This window comes from Camellia sinensis, chromosome 14, assembly GCF_055761805.1.
Source record: "Camellia sinensis isolate YWXY chromosome 14, ASM5576180v1, whole genome shotgun sequence".
NCBI lineage: Eukaryota > Viridiplantae > Streptophyta > Magnoliopsida > Ericales > Theaceae > Camellia > Camellia sinensis.
Genome location: NC_138974.1, coordinates 15156027 through 15177481, shown reverse-complemented (window position 1 = coordinate 15177481; position 21455 = coordinate 15156027). Strand labels below are relative to the sequence as shown.

The following is a 21455-nucleotide window of genomic DNA, read 5'->3' as shown; positions in this document are numbered from 1 at the left end:
TGCCATGCTCAATTTTTTCTAGTATGTTTATTTTGTTCAATTCTTGGTTTCAATGTTGTGTAATTTTCTGTGGTATGTTTACGTTACTTTGTTTATTTTATCTTGCTAATTGTGGAATGAAAATTTTCTCTGACTTGTCATGTTTACTTTTCTCTATCATATTCATTTTCTGTGCTTGCTAGATATATGTTTTTTTTTTTTTTTAATTTTCTCTGGCTATATTTTACTTCTATATGTAATTTTAACAATTATTGAAAATTTCTCTTGCATGTTTATATTGCTTTGTTAATTTTCTCTGGGAATGAAAATTTTCTGTGGCTAGATGTATTCCACAGGAAAACAATTAGTACTCTGATATTTAATTTTCAGTGTCTAATTTTCTCTGACATGTCCAATTTTCTCTAGCATGTTCAATTTTCTTTGGGATTTAATGTTGACGTCTTTATGTTTTCATCATTGTAACAAGCCCGCGGGGGATCTCGCCACAGCTCGGACTCGACTTTCGTTAGTCACGGTTCTAAGTCTGAACCAAAGAGTCCAAATCCGGCAAATCGTTTTTGAGAAAACAGATTTTTTTGAAAGAAGTGGGAAACATGGACTACTTTGCCAGATACAGAGTCGCCACCTAAATATTTTATTTTGGGAAATTTAGGAAACCCTGACTCGGTGCCAAAAGGCCACGTGTCTGTCATCACCAAAGTTGCCTCGGCTCGGGAACTTGGGTACGATTGGGGAAGGTCACTTCGTGAGCACCCCCGCTCGCCCGGTCATAGACCGGCCTCTACTAACCATGATATCGATTTTTGAAAACATTGTGAGTTCTTATTCCGGTTTATTAGCCTAGGTTACTATGTGATGCGTACAGCATACAAATATAGACCGGGTCGCCTGAATTGGAACGAAACATTTCATGTTTGTTTTTGAAAATGGTTTGCTACCCGCAAGTAGGCTTTAAAACATTTGATGATTTATTCCAATTTAAGTAACCCAACCTTCACCCACAGGCATTCAGGCAGTTATATCAGATAAGCACATAGCCTCATGATAAGCATGCTATTCATGGCAGTCACTCACACGCATGCAAGGATGCTAAAGCATAAAGCTTACCGAGTACTCCAAGCCAAAATAGGAATTCATTAGAAATCATGCATGATCCTAACTATACAGAAATGCCTAATGCAACGCATGCAAAATGCAATTATAGCAGGCTCGGCTATTCTAAGATGGCATATGAAATGTTACAACTATCATGTATTCAACTTTGAAATTGAAAGTACAATGCAGTTAGTATGATGCGCTGAGCCCGGTGCATGCAATACAGATGAATGAATGCAAACATGCTGTCATACTGTATGCTAATTTAAATATGCCCTAATCTAACCATCATAAGCGGATAAATAAAAGGGAGAAAGACGTGGGGTTGGAAGACATACATCACACTCACGCACACTTATTACAGTTGTGCCCTCGCGCAGAGGGTCCGAATAAATATACAGTCCCGAATAAAAGAATATTACAGTCCAAAATATTACAGTCCGAATAATGTACAAATTCCTAATTAATTAACAAATTAACTAAGAAAGCTGACAAACTGGCATGCAAGCCAGGGACTGCCTTGCTTCTGATGGATGATGCATGTCCGAGTTGTCTTGCGCGGAAATCCACCGGAATGCCCCAATTAGCCTCTGTTTACACCTGCTATTCTTGAAAAGCGTGCCAAGTCCCGAAAAGTTGCTGATTCCTGATTTTGCTGCAACAGAGAGCAGGAAAGGGGCATAGCAATGTATTTTCACAGATATATGCATGCCTCGATCCTCGTGCCACCAATTACGCATATCGAGGCATGATGGCCGAGGAGTCGAATTGCACAATTTAATATGGGATGAATGCACATATAAACACAACAAGAACCTAACTCCATCATGGATAATCCGGAGTGTCGGTGACTGGGGAATTGAGACACGTTCCGTCACTCGAAGTACGAAACGCACCTCGTTTCCCGTGCCAGGGCTAACTCCTATCCCGAACACGATGCAATATGCATGATATGCATGAAATGCAACTAAGATATAATCCTAACATACACAATGCTACGGAATGACATGCCTCGAAATGCGTGCACGCAGGCACGCAAACCGAGAAAATGGCAGAATGTGATCTAAGATACAACCTAGTATGCACTATGCTATAAAAATGAGATGCCTCGAAGTGCGTGCACACGGGCACACAAATCGAGAAAATGACAGAATGCAAACTAAGATACAACCTAGTATGCGCTATGCTACGAAAATGAGGTGTCTCGAAATGCATGCACACGGGCACGCAAACCGAGGTAATGGCATACACAATGCGAATGACATGAAAATGTGATATGGGCTTATACCAACATGAGTGAGCCTCAGCCATACTCACATAGGATGCCGACGGATGAAAATGAAGTGCCTCCAAATGCGTGCACACAGGCACGCAAATCGAGGCAATGACGGAATGTGATGCGATGACATGAAAACATGATATGGGCTTATACCAACATGAGTGAGCCTCAGCCACACTCACATAAGATGCCGGCGGATAAAAATGAAGTGCCTCGAAATGCGTGCACACCGGCACGCAAACCGAGGCGATGGCAAAATGCGATGCAATGACATGAAAACATGATATGGGCTTATACCAACATGAGTGAGCCTCAGCCACACTCACATAAGATGCCGGCGGATAAAAATGAAGTGCCTCGAAATACGTGCACACTGGCACGCAAACCGAGGCAATGATAGAATGCGATGTAATGACATAAAAACATGATATGGGCTTATACCAACATGAGTGAGCCTCAGCCACACTCACATAGGATGCCGGCGGATGAAAATGGAGTGCCTCGAAATGCGTGCACACGGGCACGCAAACCGAGGCAATGATAGAATGCGATGTAATGACATGAAAACATGATATGGGCTTATACCAACATGAGTGAGCCTCAGCCACACTCACATAGGACGCCGGCGGATGAAAATAGAGTGCCTCGAAATGCGTGCACACGGGCACGCAAACCGAGGCGATGGCATACACAATGCGAATGACATGAAAGCATGATATGGGCTTATACCAACATGAGTGAGCCTCAGCCACACTCACATAGGACGCCGGCGGATAAAAATGAAGTGCCTCGAAATGCGTGCACACGGGCACGCAAACCGAGGCAATGATAGAATGCGATGTAATGACATGAAATGAATAGAAATCATTCTAATAGAATTTCAGCACTAAGATATGGGGGAAAACAGTCCCGAAATGAGGCGAAATGACACCAAATGCATGGAATTGCCCCGAAATGCGAATTTAGGCACCCGAAATGGCCTATAGCTATGCCAAACATGCACAATATGGACATGCAATGCAAAGACAGAAGCTAGACAGTCCCAAAAAAGGCACTTTCACAGTTATAAACATGGCCAAACAGCAAGCATAGGTATGGCAAAAATGGCATGCAAGAATAGGGGCCAAAAGAGGGGTAATGAAGCAAGTGATATAAGCAAAATCCAAACTGAAAAATTCCCTTCTACAACACTGAAGAGGGACCAAAAATAAGAATATTTACAGTATATGGCAGCCCCAAAATCAGTATACAAACATGATAGAAATGTGATGCAAAATGAGGTTCAAAAATGGCTATAACATGAGGTATGCAAAATATTCACCAAACAGCCAAAGACCCTTAATAAAACATATATAATGGGCCAAAATAGGACTATTTTCAGAACTGTAAAATGGCCAAAAACAAAAGCATGATAGGCTAACTAAACATGCAAGAATGGGGAATAAAAGAGAGATATAACATGAAGTGGCATATGGAGGTCCCAAACCATGAAAGGACCTAAATGAAATATAAATAATGGACCAAAATAAGCACTTTTTCAGAACTGTAAAATGGCCAAAAACAAAAGCATGGTAGGCTGCCATTGCATGCAAGAATGGGAAAGAAAAGAGGAGTATAAAGGTAAGTACAACATGGAAGTCCCAAATGGTGTTGAGCCCTTCTTCAATGTTGAAGAGGGGCTCAAAATAAGCCTAATATCAGTTTACAAGATGCTCAAAAACAGATTACTCATGGGCCAAAAATAGCATGCAAGATTATGACATATAAGAGGATCAATGAAGCAAGTGCATCATGGAGGGCTCAAACAGGGTTGAGCCCTTAATGAAAAGTGAAGATGAGCTCAAAAGAAGGCCCCTTTCAGTTAGGGCCGGAGCTTGAAACAAAAAGCATGTGGGGCTTACAAATGGATCAAGAAAAAGGGTCAAAGAGGAGAAATGTCACTCACCCTTGAAGACTAAAGCTTTTGTTGCTTCTTGGATCAATTTGCAGCTCCTTTAGCCTTTGAGAAGCCTTCCTTATTGCTGGAAATGAAGTGGTGATGGTAGAGCTTGGTGGTGTAGAAGAAATGGTGATTAGGGACTTGGAAGTTTTCAAGGAAATGAGAGGGATAAAGATGGCTTTGTGTATGGAAGCTTGAAGAACAATTTTTCTAACCCCTACAAGTGAAGCCACCAGCTGGTTATAAGGGCAAAAAAGGGGGTGTAAAGGTGGGGGAAAAGGAGAGCAACTTTCCCCCACAAAATATCCCCCGGACATTGATATTTTCTGGGGGATAAAGCTCCACAGCTGTAAAGTGCACAGTGCAAGGAGCTCGGCCGGCCTGTTACTTTTGCTGCAGGTGGCCGGCCGGCCACACCCCCTAGCCGGCCGGCTAGGGGTCAAAAGGGTCAATCAGATTTAGTGGCCGGCCACCAACTGATGGTGTCCTCCTATCTGTGTACAACACAACCCTGTGGTTAAAAGTCCAAGAAAGTGGGTCCAAGGGGTTCAACATTAGCTCGGAAAGAGGGGTTCAAAAGGGTCAGGTGGAATTACTGGCCGGCCACCAACTTTTAGGGTCTTCTCATGTGTGTACATCACAAATATGTGGTTCAAAATTCAAGAAAATGGGCCCAAGGTGTTCAACATTAGCCCGGAAGGAGGGGGTCAAAAGGGTCAAGTAACATTAATGGCCGGCCACCAACTTTTAGGGTCCTCCCATGTGTGTACATCACAAATATGTGGTTCAAAGTTTAAGAATGTGGGCCTAAGGTGTTCAACATTAGCCTGGAAGTGTGAAAAACGGGCGCCGGAGGGCGTCAGAGGATGTATAACTGGTTGCTGCAACAATTGCTGGCCTCCCACCCTTCAGTGACCTCCCCGGTGATAAAACAGAGGTACCTGCCAAAAATGAACGAAAACCGTTGCAAAACGAAAGTTCGGGGGCCAAAACGCGCAGTTCGAGGTCCCGAAAATGGGCTGTTAAGCACCGAAAGTGGCATTCGGCCACGAAGTGGGTTTCTCAGACCCCAGTGTCCCTCAAAAGGGAGCAAATAAGGAGTATGCCAAAAATTAGAACAAACGGAGGTGGTTAGGCGGTCCCGAACCGAGGCACACGGCCAATGGTCCCGAAAAATCGAAAACCGGACTCCGAAATGGGCAAAATGGCCTACGGCCACGAAATGTAGCCTGCGGACATTGAGAGATGGTCTACTGGACCTCTCCCTCTCCTCAGGAAAAGAAACAGAGAAAATCGAGTCTGGTTTGCAAACCGAGACAAGGCACAGAAGAGGGTTCGGAAGTCCGGAGGCAGGGCTCACGGCCGCAACTCTGAAACTTCTGAACGAGCACATTATGCAACATCACCAAGCGCTCAATCAGTGACATCTGAGTCTTACCGTCGGTCAAAAATGGGGTGTCTACAATCATTGTCTAGAAATGGCAAAACGTAAAAGCAGCAAAACACCAGAAACACCAAGCAAGAAACAGAAACTCTCTCAATCTTCTTATGATCTAAGATAAAAAAGAAGCAAAACACCACAAACTCCTTGTCAAAACACACAAGTCCAAGGTGATGAAGCAACTAGCATCAAGATGAATATTCCAACTTTAAAAGACTCAAGCTTAATGGAGAAAAAACCTGTTAAACTCCAAAGAAAGAGAGCTCATTACAGTATTCAGTACCGATCCAACCTCTCATTTGTTGTCTCTTTTTTTCAAACACTTAAATTCAATTCAAACCAGCTTGAAGAGTTTCAAAAGACCTCATTCTGGTATTTGATCCAAGCTCTAACCACTGGAAGAATGGATCCAAGGAAATCTAGAAAATTTGATGATGATGTAGTTGTAATAATCCAACGTTACAATGAAAAAACGAAAGCATTCACAGTTGGTAAAAAGAACTTGACCTTTACAACCAATGACATGACCTTGGTTTTTAGTTTGTAAGGAGGTAAATGAGTAATGTCATTAAGATACTCTAAAAAGTCAAAATTTACTTTTCTAAGGAGAAGGTTCCCAAAGGACACAAGGCTCACTGGTCATGTTCTTAAAAATATCTTGGTCAAAGCAATGAAAGGCAAGCAACCAACTGATTTCAAAGATGTAGCAATCATTGTTACTTTGTACTTGTGTCTCACCGGAATTCAATAGGGTGAGTTTTTATAAAATACGTGGAACCCCTTGAATCAATGAAACAATATGATTGGTCAGAAGCAATCACATTAACATTGATCGATTCTATCACAGCATTGTACAAAACTCCAGAAAAAGTTACGGAGTGTGTCATTGCATTGTTGGTAAGTATAATTTCCATTCAAAGTTATTGTTATGATACTTACAAATTTGTGTATTTAACAAAATTTAATTACTTTTATTTCTATCATAGTATTGGCTATGTGAACATACGAATATCATTGACTCGGAAGACAGTAACACAACTAACTTCCCAAGATGTGCCAAGTGGAACCTGCAAAGCTTAACCAAACAATTGCAGAAGACACCAATCCACTCTCTTATACCACGACAGGTTAGATTTCTATCGCCATTGAAATCTCAGTGAAATTCTAAAATTTCTCTGACCACCGGTTTGTTTCCCTCCCTGTGCCTTGATTGATTGAGATCAATTTCCTCTGAACTTTCAATTTATGTTTCTTCTTTGATTACCACTGGTTTATTTCTGTTATTGTAATGAATTTTCTCTAGAATCCAAATTTCTCTGACCATAATTGTAACACATTAACTTATATGCCCTGATTGATTTTCTCTGATATCTGAATTATGTTAGTTGTTTCATAATTTTCTCTGGCCCATAACTTATGTGCCTTGACTGATTAAGATCAATTTTCTCTAAAATTTCAATTTATGTTGCTTCTTTGATTAACACTGTTTATTTCTGCCCTTGTAATGAATTTTCTCTAGAATCCAAATTTCTTTGACCACAATTATAGTGACATTATTTTATCTTCCTTGATTGATTTTCTCTCATATCTAAATTATGTTGCTTGTTTCATAATTTTCTCTGGCCCATAAAATTAATTGTCCTTGTGTGTAATTTTCTCTAGTCGATAAAATTTTCTCTGAAATTTGTATCCCATTAGTATGATTTAGATTAATTTTATCTGACCCATAACTTATGTGCCTTGACTAATTGAGATCAATTTTCTTTGAAATTTCAATTTATGTTATTTTTTTATTACCACTGTTCATTTTTGCTCTTTTAATGAATTTTCTTTGAAATCCAAATTTTTCTGACACAATTATAGTAACATTAACTTATATGCCCTGATTGATTTTCTCTGATATCTAAATTATGTTGCTTGTTTCATAATTTTCTCTGACTCATAAAATTATCTCATTGTCTGTAACTTTCTCTAACTTATACAATTTTCTCTGAAGTTTGTTTCCCATTAGTATGACTTAGATGAATTTTGTCTATCTTATTTGAATTTTTTCTCTCAGTGAATTTTGTAACATTTGTCTAATAAAAGAGGCTTCTGTTACAGATAGATAACAAGAAGTTAGTTAAAAATCCATAAGAGGAGTTTTGTATTGGTAAAAAGAAGAAAAATAAATAAAAAAAGGCAATTGTCAAATTCAAGGAGACATTAGAAGATTCATCTGAAGAAAAATGAGAGAATGAAGAAGGAGAAGGCAACACAGAAGAATAAGAAGCAAGCAATGGAGAAAAAGATCAAGCAAAGCAGTGCAGAAGCGGAAGCCAGAGAAGAAAGTGAAGAAGTAAAAGTAGAAGACAAAGAAAAAAATGAATAAAAAGAAGAAAACAATGAAGAAGAAGATAAATGCACTGAATCTAAAGAGTAAGAAGAAAACAATGAGGAAAGTGATGACAAAGAACATAAAGAGCCGATGGACCAACATCATGATAGCATTTGTGGCTCAATAATGCATCAGCCTCAAGAATCTGAGGAATCAAAGGATACTCAAATTGCTGATCTACATTAAAGACTAAAGGCACTTTCTAAATCCAGAATAAAAGAAGAGAAAAATTGGAATAAATTACTTGCAGAAAAGGACATTACAATAAGAACTTTGACATCACATAACTTAGGACTTCAAGAAAGAGACAGCACAAACCAAATGAAACTAAGGATGTTGGAGGTTCAAAAACAAGATGATACAAAAATAACTCAATAGTTGAGGTAATTAATTTCAGAGCTTGAAATTGAAAATGCTAGATTGCATAAATAAATTTAAGAACTATTCGTCCAACTAGCAACACAACCTTACTGAACACCAACACAAGTTCAATTCCAAGGTCAGTGAAAATCTTGAGCCACAAAAAGTTATGTCCTTGTGTCAACATAACTCAGAGAAATTCTATTTGTTACATTTTTCTCTGTCAATGGTAATTTTTTTTTGGAATTTAAATTTTTCTGATCACATTAGTGTATGCTGCTTATGTCTATTAATTTATGCTGTTTATTTGATTTTCTCTATCAATTTGCTTATTTGATTTTTGGGACTTGTTTGATTTTCACCGTGTATAGTTGGAATAGAAGTGGAACAACAACCAACAACCCATCAAGAACAAGTGGCACACAAAGAACAACAAAAACAAAAGACAAAAGTCTATGATAACTGGAAAATATTGAATCAAATAAATTTACATATTGAAATATGATCTCTTACTTCAGAGAAATTTAACTTTTACTGATATTTTTACTATCTACACTAAAAAAAGATCCTACATCAATGATAAAAAATTTAAAGGCAAAAGAAATGAAAGAAAAGCAGCAAGATCCAGAATTTCAATATCCCAAAGTTACGAAGGTGACTGGAAGTTCAAAGCAAGCTGTAAAGCAAACAGTGCAAACCACCAAAGACAAAGAAGTATTTGATGCTGATGAGTACGTCTTGCCTCAACCAACAAGCATTAGAAAATCTTAGGTTTTTTCACAAACTCTACCAGTTTCAAAATTGGTAAAAGAACATGTAAAAGACATTTTGCAGCACATATCAAATGTGTCTAGACTGAAGTAAGTACAACAAATAAAATAGAAGATAACAAACGACAATTTACTAACTTATATCGCATTAATAACTATTAAATCCCTTCTTTGTCATCTTGTAGGGCTTTAATCTGGACAAGTGAATTGAATCTCATTACCTTTGAAAATATTGGAAACCAAATAAAGGAAAAAGAAATTGCCAATAATGTAAGTCTTTCATCAAAATTTCTCTGCAATGTTCTATTAGCCTTTATAAACCAATGTTACAATTATAAATGATATTTTTCAGGTTATTGATGGCTATGGAGAGATCCTATTTGCTAATCAAAGGAGAAAAGGACAACAACCAACTTCATTTTCTTTCACATGCATGAGCTTAGTATGTTACTACTCTTTTATTTGATTTTCTCTAGAATTTACTTACTACTTTCTCTTGTTAAGATACTTCTTGAAGCCAATTGTGTCACTAGTCTAATTTTCTCTAGCTAGTTGTCTGCATTTAAAATTTCTCTGTGTATATATTTCTTAAATTCCTGTCATTTCAACTTTCTCATAACCATTTTTTTTATTTTCTTTAACCGCAGAATTTCATCAAGATGACGGAAAATCAAACTTTTCGAGTCTCATTATTTGACAAGCATCTTAAAACGGCATGGAGGAACTACAGGTTCCTCCATTTCCTAATAAATACCAGGGGCAATGAGAAGTCAACAGATGGAAATCACTGGACCTTGCTAGTCTTGGACAAACAAGACAATTTATGGAGGTTCTACAACTTACTAAGGCCAAGAAGGGATGATGCACAAGACAAATATATCAAAGATGCAAAACAATTGGTAACGAGTGCAAATTTCTCTGATCCATGATAATGTTTATGTGATGATAATTTTCATAGAATCCCATTGATTTGTGTGTAAATTTCTCTCTTATTTAAAAATTATTTTTTTGTAGCAAGATTATGTGGAGAATTTTTTGAAAGCTTGCCTTGAAAGAGAGGCACAATCACGACCCTCTTTCAAATTGATAGACTCATAAAACACAAATTATGACTTTGAATATGTCAACAATGCTCCACAACAAGACAGTGATTCGTAAGTTTCATACAATATCTATAAATAAGATAATCTAATTTGAATGTTTCTTAAAACTAACTATATCTATAATTTGTATGCAGTGTGGATTATGGCCTCTTTGTAAGCTACATAATGAGACAATATAACAACCATGAACCTATCAGCTCGAAATTGCCGACACAAGACGTAAAGTTGATGAGGGCAAAACTTATAGAGAGATTTGTGACTAAAGTTGGCCGGTCATGGACAGAACCAATTCAAATACCACCAGAAGAAGAACCAAAAGTATAATAGTGAAATCACACTAGTGAAAGGAAGACAATGCACACAATGTAATTAGGAATAACCCTTCAATTTGTTTTTTCATACATTAAAGGAATGATGATGTTTAACATATATGTATATATCTTTTTTTGACTAATGTAAACTTCATAGCTATCAATGGTTAAATTTTTTATTTTTATTTTTATAATGCATGCCAAGTTGTGATTGTTAACACAATCCACACAGAGAAAATTGTCTGCAGAAATTTCTCTGGTATGATGTTACCAGAAATTCACAGAGAAATTTACCTCGGATCGTGCCAAGAGAGTGCCTGTATGATCATGTAATCTATAATGCTATGTGTTGGTACAAAACAATTATCACATTCAAAAAACACAAAGCGCACAATAATTTTTTCTGCTATTGGCAAATTTCTCTGGATGAATTTAAAGTTTCAAAACACAATGCACAGAGAATTTTCTTTACTAGGGGCAAATTTCTTTAGATGAATTTGACTGGTATTATAAATACATTTCCTATAGTATGTTTCAACAAAAATAATGCACACTGTAATTTTCAATGTTATTGACAAATTTCTCTGGATGAATTTGACCTCACAAAACACAATGTACATTTCAACAAACACAATGCCCATAGTAAATTTCTCTTATATTGGCAAATTTCTTTGGATGAATTTGACTGGTATGAAGTTACCAAAAATTCACAGAGAAATTTAACTCATATCGTGCCAAGAGGCTGCTTATATGATCATGTAATTTGTAATGCATTGTGTTGATACAAAACAATCATCAAATTCAAAAAACACAATGCACACAGTAATTTTCTCTGCTATTGGCAAATTTCTCGGGATGAATTTGACCTCACAAAATACAATGCACAGAGAATTTTCTCTGCTAGTGGTAAATTTCTCTGGATGAATTTGACTGGTATTATAAACACACTGCCTATAGTATGTATCAACAAACACAATGCATACTGTAATTTTCTCTGCTATTGGCAAATTTCTTTGGATGAATTTGACCTCATAAAACACAATGCACATTTCAACAAAAACAATGCCCATAGTAAATATCTCTGTTTTTGGCAAATTTCTTTAGATGAATTTGACTGGTATTATAAAGCCACTCCCAAAGTATGTTTCTAAAAGTACAATACAAAACGTAATTTTCACTGCTATTGGAAACTTTCTCTGGATGAATTTGATTGGTATTATTATATACACACTGTCCAAAAAACACATTTCACAAAATAAAATACACAAAGTAATCATCAAATGTATTATTCAATTAATAAAATGTATTATCCTCAACTATTTAACATAGGTTCCTTACATGTCCTTTTATTATGGCGACCAATACTTTCACATTAACTACACTTAATCACCCTTTTAAACTCTCCAATAGAAGCAATTCTGTTCTTTTTTGGCCTCCCAGCTGGTCTCTTACTCAATGGAAGTAAAATCATAGCATCATCAATGCTATACACAAGTTTTTCAACAGTTGGAACTGGGCCAATCGAAAATGAGTATGCTTGACGATACATATCAGCATGAAAAAATGGTTTAACAAATGAATTCAAATTCTTTCCACTCCTAAAAATTACAGCAACAGTATGTTAACATGGATACCCATTTATTTCGACATGAACAAGTTCTCAACCCAAGATCAACCATAACCGAAGGAAAACAATGCACTTTAAAGACATTATTAGATGATAAACTCACATTCCATGTCCTCCCATCCATGAAAGCCTTCTCTAATACACTATCCATACGAGGACAGAGAACTTTATTCCATTTACTAGAGAGCAGCCTCCTATCAGACCTCATATTCTTGATTTGCAACCGTATCATGTCCACCAAATTTGTTATTGGCAAGTGCCGAGCTTCTCGTATCCATGAATTGAATGACTCAGCAACATTTGAATACATCTCACCATAATGTTTCCTCTCAAAATATGTATCACTCAAATTTTCATATGGTAAACTTCTTAAGAAAATACTCACAATGTCTCTTCCCTTACTTTTAATTCATTTAACTTGAACTGGAATGATGCCTTTGTTGGTGCATATGCACATTCTGAAAACTTGGACACAATCGTCTCCCTAACCAAATTTGTGTTTCCACATGACAACCTATCCCTCAAATTTCTCTTTAGATGTTCAAGACAAAATCCATGAAAGCAATTAGGGAAAAACCTAGCAATTCCTTTCACAATACCACAATGTTGATCTGATATGAAACTTATCACCCTCTCCGATCCCAATACTTCACATAAATGTTCAAGGAACCAACACCAATTGTCTTTATTCTCAATATCAACAACAACAAAAGCTATAGGGAATTTGACACTACTAACATCCAAAGAAACTTCACACAATGGCCAAATCCAGAGAAAATTCACTTAGTAACCAACTCCTTAGAAAATTCACACATTGGCAACATGTAGAGAAAATTCACTTAGTGACCAACTACAGAGAAAATTCACACAATGACAATATCTAGAGAAAAGTCACTTAGTGACCAACTATAGATAAAATTCACACAATGACATCATCCAGAGAAAATTCACACACTGACCAAAATCCAGAGAAAATTTACATAGTGGTCATAACTAGAGAAAATTCAAAGTGTTAGAGAAAATCACATTCACTCAATTCCCACATGTATAGAAAATTCACATACTAAGATAAAATTAGATACATTTACAATTATCTTCATTCCTATCTTTTCCTGTCGCAATAAGCATAACTCCTTTGTATCGTCCTTTTAAAAATATTCTATCAAAAAACAGCAATGACCGACAATATTTGAAACCAACAATATATGCAGGAAAAGCCACAAACACTCTTTTGAAACGCTTGTTATCTTCAAAATCTAACTCAAAACGACTACTTGGATTGTTCTTCAATGCCTCATCGAAATACCACCGTAATTGATCGAATGACAAACAAAAATCCCCATATGTACTATATTTTGCTTTTTCAACCCCCAACCAACCATAGTTATAACTGATTGAGACCCTATACTTGTCTTTTATTTCTTTGACAACATTCACTAGACGAGTTAAAAGTTTTGCACTTACCTCTTCAAGTATTAGCCCGGAAACTAAGCTGGAAGTCATCCGAGCATGTTTACTAGTCCGAACCACCACACCACACGTATGTTCATTGTTCAAAGTTTTTATGTAAAAGAACCCATTTGTTTTTTCAACTAAAGAATGTACACGCCACATACATCCCCTTGATTCCTTATATGCACATTCTGCCGTAACCCTCAGCTTGTCATTTTTAACATACGCAAACTGAAAACCAACCTCAATAGCATACTTGCATAAAACAGTACGGAACTCAACCACACCACCCTTAAACTTTTGTCTAACACTCATAATATTATTTTGCCAACTAGCTGACAATAACACATTTTCTTAGTGAGAACAAAACTTACGCTTCGTTTGGGAACAGGCTAATTTAGTAACTTTTTGGCTATTTGGCTAAAAAGGTAGGTAAAAAAAACTTGTATGTTTGGGATGACTTTTTGGCTAATTACGAAAAGATGTGCAAAAAGTAGAGAGAAAAGAGAATCTTTGACTTTTTGGTATGGGTTGTTGGCTTTTTGGCTAATTTAGTAACTTTTTGGCTAATTGGCTAAAATAGCCTCTTGCCAAACGAGGCTTCTAGAGTGAATTCCGTTCAATATCCACCAGCCTATCACATTCACCATGCACAACATCTACCCAATTAGACCCCACTTCATCCTCTTGATTAGAAGTACTACACTTAATAACTGAAACATCAACTATATCAACACCACGTGCACAAACAACCTTCAACATATTCAGAAAATCAATATTATTTCGAACCATACAATTCGGATGGCCCACAATAGAATATGAAATACACATCGTCTTAGGTTTCAAATTCTCCCATGTTTTACATAAAATGCCAACCAATTCCTCAAAATTCAATTCACATGAAACATTAATGAGAATAGTATCATTCCCATATTTGCACAGCAATAACACTGCACTGTTTATCGAAACTGAAAGAAAAAATAAGAAAAATAATTTGTTCAATATAAAAACACTTCACAAGAACAACATAAAAGTGCAGAGAAATTTCTAATAATTATAATTTTCTCTGGATTATAATAACAAGCTTATAATTTTCTCTAGACTCAAACAAAAGTCCAGAGGCATTTATAAACTTATATTCACCTTCAAAATAACAAAAACAAAATCACAGAAAACTTAATTGTGACGACCCAACCTGTCCCTATAGGTTTAGCGCCTATAAGCGGCCAGTAATCCTAAGATTACCTACGCCCTCTGAAACATAATCACAAAATAAGGGGCTAGCGAAAGTAAAAACAAAAAGATGATTGTCTAATGAGCTGTGCTGACTTATATGAAACAAAATATTTAAAACTTTATATACATATCCAAAAGTCATTTTTGCATTATACCCATACACATTATAGCATCTTAAGTACAACCAACAAAAAAACAAACAAGTCTCATATACTGAAACAACTAAAACTTATAACACGTGACACTTCCAGAACCTCCACGTGAGGCACAATAGTTAGCTGACAACATAACACAGATCCACACAAAAATCTTCAGGCCTGATCTCCAGAACGCTCACCTATATATATATATATATATACACACAGTGAGCAAAAATCTAGTGAATAACATTAAGGTAAAGGGGTTAGTAAACGAATTCCGAACATTTCATAATCATAAAACATATCATAACATAATCATTCTCATATCTGAACATAATAATGGTACATCCCATAGAACACATCACATATCATCTTTCGACTAGAGTAATCAGTCATGGATACTGATTAAACACACATCACCACAATGAAGTGGCTAACAAGATCTCATAATCACATATATGTCATGGACCCGCATTTATATGTTGTCCCCCATGTCTTGGGACTATCTATGGATGCCATAATAGATTTCAAACATAGGACATTCGTTTACGTAAACAAATATCAGTTCAGAAATTATAACTTATCGATAACAGTTAAAACATGAGTCATATCAACATATCTTTACAAAAATGTTACTCACAGTGGGCTCCCGTAAACGGTCAATCAATCTTCGAATCTTGAGCCACAACCACAAAGTACATAACACAAACATATCTTATTATTACACATGCACTTGGCCATTACGGCTTAGTGACATTGGTTTCTTATACAGTCCAATTCTCATATCGTAAGCACGTGAATCACATTCTTGGGTCTCGGATTGGTCTTATATTTTCTAATTCAATTACTCATGTTATTTCTTAGCTTAATACTCTTTAATCACTCATAATTCATGCATAAATATGAGTAGAAACGGATGGGAACAAAAATATGAACACAGAATGTCTTTGAAAAATATGCTGAACTTGGCCTAGCCGCTCAAGCGCACCCTTGGTCGCTCAAGCAGACTGCTCTGTCTGCAAAAGTACCGGATGGTCTAAATCTACACTCAGCCACTGTGACGCCCCAAAATTTGAGGACATCATGATAGGGTTTAAAACTTAAAATCAATTTTCTTAATTAAGAATCCTCATCAATGTTGCCACCAAATTTACCATCATCCATTAATTAACAACACGGAAACTAAAAGTTCTTAAATTACAACTCCAATCAAACTTAAACTTTCTCTTAGTACACAAATATAAAAAGAAACTAGAGAAAAACTAGAAAACTCAAAAAAATGGTTCATGGAACTTTGGCACGCTTCAAGCTAATCAGGGTTGAATTTTGCCTTCCAACACCTCGGTGTTTCCTTCGGTTTCTTCGGTACCTGGCATGAAACGCTAGGGCAACGGGAATGCCAATGAGCGACGAGCTCAATAAGATACTACAACCCGAAATACCCACCCCGATAATAATACTCACAATTAATGAATAATGCGTAGTAACAGAATAACAGGTAGCATTTAATAAGCATAACATGAATGCCATCAGTTAAAATAATAACAATAGATAATAAATTAAAATGACAAATAGAAGCAGTATTTCATCATAAGGAAAATGTCCACTTTTCTTTTTTAAATTCTCATAGATTTAGTTTATCAGATAAGTTTAAGTAACTCCCCGCAGAGCACTATTTCCACTCAACTGCTAAGCAATGGCCATGAGCAATTCTGACTCCCCCTTGGTCAAATATTCAAATGTTACTTGTTGTAACTACCAATGATTCCCACGCACCAGGGTTACGTTCTCGAGTCGTGACATCACGGTCTGCCCCAAGGGAACGGTCTATGTTGTGACACCCGCACCACCAACTTTATATCGCCTACACCGATAAGAGCCGAAATACCTTCCCGTGTCATGTTAGGGTTCGCAACTCACTTGCGCAAGATTCTAAACCGGGCTTGCCCCATCACTTTTAAATTTTTAATGTATCATCGGTTCAATTTCGTGTTTCTTTACTTCGTCGAATTCACATTATTTTTATTTTTTTTATGCATATGCGAGTTTTAGTTTGAGAATCACAGTGATATAATATTTATATAGAACAACACAATCATATATGGCAACCAAATAAATGTGATAGAGTGTCTTAGGAGTCATCACAAGATTTTTTAAGAATTCACATACTTTTCCTTTCAGCACTGTATGGTCAAACAAAAAAAAAATATGAAACCTATACCAAACGATGTTCAACCATTATAATATTTTAATTGGTGCTAGTTCATCGAGTTAGGAAAATATTTCGAGAAGAATACCAGGGCTAAAAATGATTTTAAAATGGAGAAATAATTTTTGGAAGAAAACTGGTTTTCTGGGATAGTGAGTTACATTCACCTCCAGCACAGGTGTTCTGTGTTCGAAAAATAAAAAGGGTCCTCAAACGGTGTCGAAAAGAGGCATGGTCAGAATGGTTTGTTAAACTTTTGAGTTTAGAACATATTTCCAGTAGAGTGTGAAGATTGAAAACCAGTCGAAGATGGTCAAATAATTTTTATAAGAAAACTGGACAGATTCTGTCACATTTTGGAAAAATTGGCGTTTCTCTGTCAATACTTGATAAAAAATTATGAAACCAGTGGAGCTTCAAAGGTAACTTAAAAATCTTACTTTTTCGATTTGAATCACTTGAAAATTTATTCTGGGGAATAAACAGTGACCTGGTAAAGTCAGCATTACTGCTGCCTCCAAACAGCAATGAAGTAAAAATATATTCAGGCCATGAAAATGTCAGCACAGGTGTTCTGTGTTCGAAAAATAAAAAGGGCCCTCAAACGGTGTCGAAAAGAGGCATGGTCAGAACGATTTGTTAGATACTTGAGTTTAGAACATATTTCCAGAAGGATTCGAAGACTGAAAATCAACGGAAGATGGTCAAATAATTTTTCTAAGAAAACTGGACAGATTATGTCGCATTTTAGTAAAACTACAATTTCTCCTTTTAGACTTATCCATTTTTTGTGAAATCAGTGGAAAATGAACGATAACTCTTATATCTAACTATTCCAAGTGGTCGTGCAAAAAAAATACCATTTGTAGAGAAAACAGGACCTGTTTGAAGCCGCTTCTTTTGCTGTGTTGTAGGCGACGCTTAGGGAAAATATTTGTTTCAGTAAGAAAATGGTGTCCAATGATTTTATAAAAATTTTAAACAGTGTATAACACCTATATCTACTTCCAGTATACACAGATTTTAAACATCAATTATTTTCAATTTATTAGTGTCACGACCCAAACCCGGCCCTATGGGTTCAGCACCGTAACCGGCCAGTAATCCGAGATTACCGAAGGCCTGCTTAACAGTAATACAGTAAAACAGAGTACAGGGCCTGGCGGAAGCCAATACAGTAATTAAACAATGTCCAATGAGCTGTGACAGTCTGTATGCAAAAGATTTTCCATGCATTCATACATAAACGGTACAGAACAGTATGAACAATATTCACATCCATTCAAACTAGGGACTCAACCCTACATAACAGTACAGAAAACATTCCGTCTGTACAAAACAGTACGGTCTATACAAAATTTACAGTCACACAGTACAGGGACCTAATCCCTGTATAACAGTACAGTAAACAGTCAGTCTATACAGAACAGTTAGACAGTACAGAAGACAGGCGGGGGAAAACAACCAAAACACCCCCAAGCCATAGCATGGCAACTCGGAACCTCGCAGTGAGGCGCAAAGGCTGGCTTGACAAAACTGGAGTTACCCTGACGCTCCTAGCTCCGATCTGGTGCCTGTACACCTACATATATATATGAGCAGTGAGCTAAAGCCCAGTGAATAACATAATGCGTAAAGGGTTTAGAATGAATGTCCTTACAGTAATGAAAACAATTCAATTCAATCAGTATTCCAGTTGTTCAGTACAGTAAACAGTCATATGTGGTACATCCATTAGCATAACAGTAACAGTAGGTCTTAAAAGACCGAACAGTAATGATGGCCATCAGTCAGTAAACAGTAGTGGCTCCACGAGGGAACCGACAGAGATCTCTGTAACAGTAACAGTACAGTAAACCGTAGGTACTAAGGATGCCACAGTATAGTTCAGAAATAAAGGACATACATTCATTCAGTAATACCAGTTCAGTAAACAGTTCAGTTCAGTATTCAAAAGATAATCAGTTGAACATATCTTTACACAATTGTTACTCACAGAGTTCGGGCTACAGTATGCTAGAGCGTGTCTCCCCAGTTGCCAACCCTACACAGTTCACAGGTTGAACACACTAAGCTACACAGTTGGGAAATCTCATAACTTAATCCCTAATTTGCCTTGGTGTGTTCTACAATGATATCCTCATCAAGATGCCTTAAACTAGGCCTAAGAATTCCTAGGATGGGATGAGGATGCAAAAATACACTTAGAAAATATTTCGCAAAGTTTGCTGAAAATAGGAGCCTCGCTCGAGCGAGACTTTCTACGCTCGAGCGTAAGTCCAAAAATCAAAGGCTTCGCTCGAGCGGTCTGCAAAACAGTAAAAGTACTGGATGCTGAAATTTTACGCGCGATCGTCGCTCGATGGTCGCTCGAGCGGAGCCCTGGACAAAGGTGCTCGCTCGAGCGGGGAATCCTTCGCTCGAGCGAGGAAGCCAAATCTGGAATTTCCAGATCTGCCTCCCAAGCTCAAACCAAGCATTCAACCACTCCAAACTCGACCTCTTGGGCCCAAATTCTGGAAAACATCATTAAATTCAATGTATAACAAGTTTCAAAGCTCAATTTATGAATTCAAGCCCCAAAGGTGAGTCAATTAAAACCACATTCAAACCCATTTTCAAGAACAACATTCAAACATGTCATGTATGAGTTTTAAACCAAATTAAAGCTCCAAAGCTTGATCAAATGAGCTCATTTCTTTTCAAACCAGTTGGAAACATGGTCTATAACAACAATATGAGCATGCATGCACTAATGTCCATGTAATCAACCTCAAAATGCAACAATACCAACATGCATGCAAGAAATAATCTTCAATCCATCACTAATGAACCAAATCATGACTTAGCTCTACAAATTAACATGAATCATGCAAGAATGAACTCAAGAACAGCAACAAGAAGATGGATGTCCTACCTTAGTCTTGTATTCAAGGTCTAGGAGCTCAAAGTAGCAATCACACTTCAATTCTCAAACAATTCCAAGCGATTCAAGATGAAAACCAACTTCTCAAATCTCTCTCTCTCTAAGGTCGGTTGAGGCAAGAAGAGGAGAAGAAATGTTTGGTTTGATCACATACGTGGAGTGTAAAAGGCTCAAGTGTGTGTATATGAGATAGTGGCAAAATGGTAAATATGGCAAACTCTTTAATTGGCTTATTTTAATCTAATTTAATCATACCTAATCAGTTTTCAGATAAATATACCATAAAATCACATTAATTATGAGGGTCATGGAACATCAATCGGTTTCTAATTCGGCCGCCGATAAGGCCTTCAATTAGCAGTTTAAACATATAAACATGAACAGATAATCAGACAATCAAACAGATAGAATGCAATTAACTAACATATACTCAGTCAATTCAGTTTCAATTTCAGTCAGTCAGTTCAGTATTTCATTCAGTTCGATTATCAGTCAGTTATCAGTTCCGTTTAGCAGTAATCGGTGATTATCGGTAATCAATCAGTCCTTAATCAGTAAACAGTATGAGGGTTGTTACAATTAGAGCCCTCTTTTTATCCGATAAAGTCTGAAACAGAGAAGAAGAATCTAAGTTTCAGATAAAAGGAAGCCATTCTCATCTCATTTTACTCTCTTGCAAGATTATTTCAACGATGGAGAATATTGAACACATAAAAACAGTAGCTAAGCCATATATCTATATTTGCAAGAAGGAATATGAAATTATAACATAATAAAACCCTCACCCTATCAAAATTTCAAACATGCATGGTACTATTTTGCTATATATGACTTAACCATGCGTAGTCTTGCATATATAATTTATATAAATTCAGTTAGAAGTATCTAAGGGAGGATAGAGGTGATGCATTCTTACCTCAATGAAGTAAAAAAAAAAAATCCCAAGTGTTGAGCTTTTCTTCCCCTCTCTTCTCTCCTTGCCCTCTTGCTTTCTCTCCTTTTTTCTCTCCACTCTTTCTTTTCTTTCACACCTGTGTGTGTGTATTATGGCTGATTGCGAGGTTCCTTATGTAGGGAATATGGAAGCCACTTTTGTTTTATTTTATTATTTCCTTTCTTTAGCAAAAAAAATTTCTATTGGCTTGGAATTGCCATCCTATGCCATGCTTACTTCTCTAGGGATGTTGAGT

The 21455-nt window shown here is 36.8% G+C and overlaps 1 long non-coding RNA gene across 1 annotated transcript; it reads left to right on the top strand.

The window, feature by feature from the left end:
- The first annotated feature begins 9444 nt into the window (after positions 1 to 9444).
- Positions 9445 to 10869, top strand: LOC145807942 (uncharacterized). The gene is made up of 5 exons (XR_014351375.1): positions 9445 to 9531; positions 9614 to 9703; positions 9909 to 10160; positions 10276 to 10415; positions 10499 to 10869. It is a non-coding gene; the product is annotated as an uncharacterized LOC145807942 (long non-coding RNA).
- The last annotated feature ends 10586 nt before the right edge of the window (positions 10870 to 21455 follow it).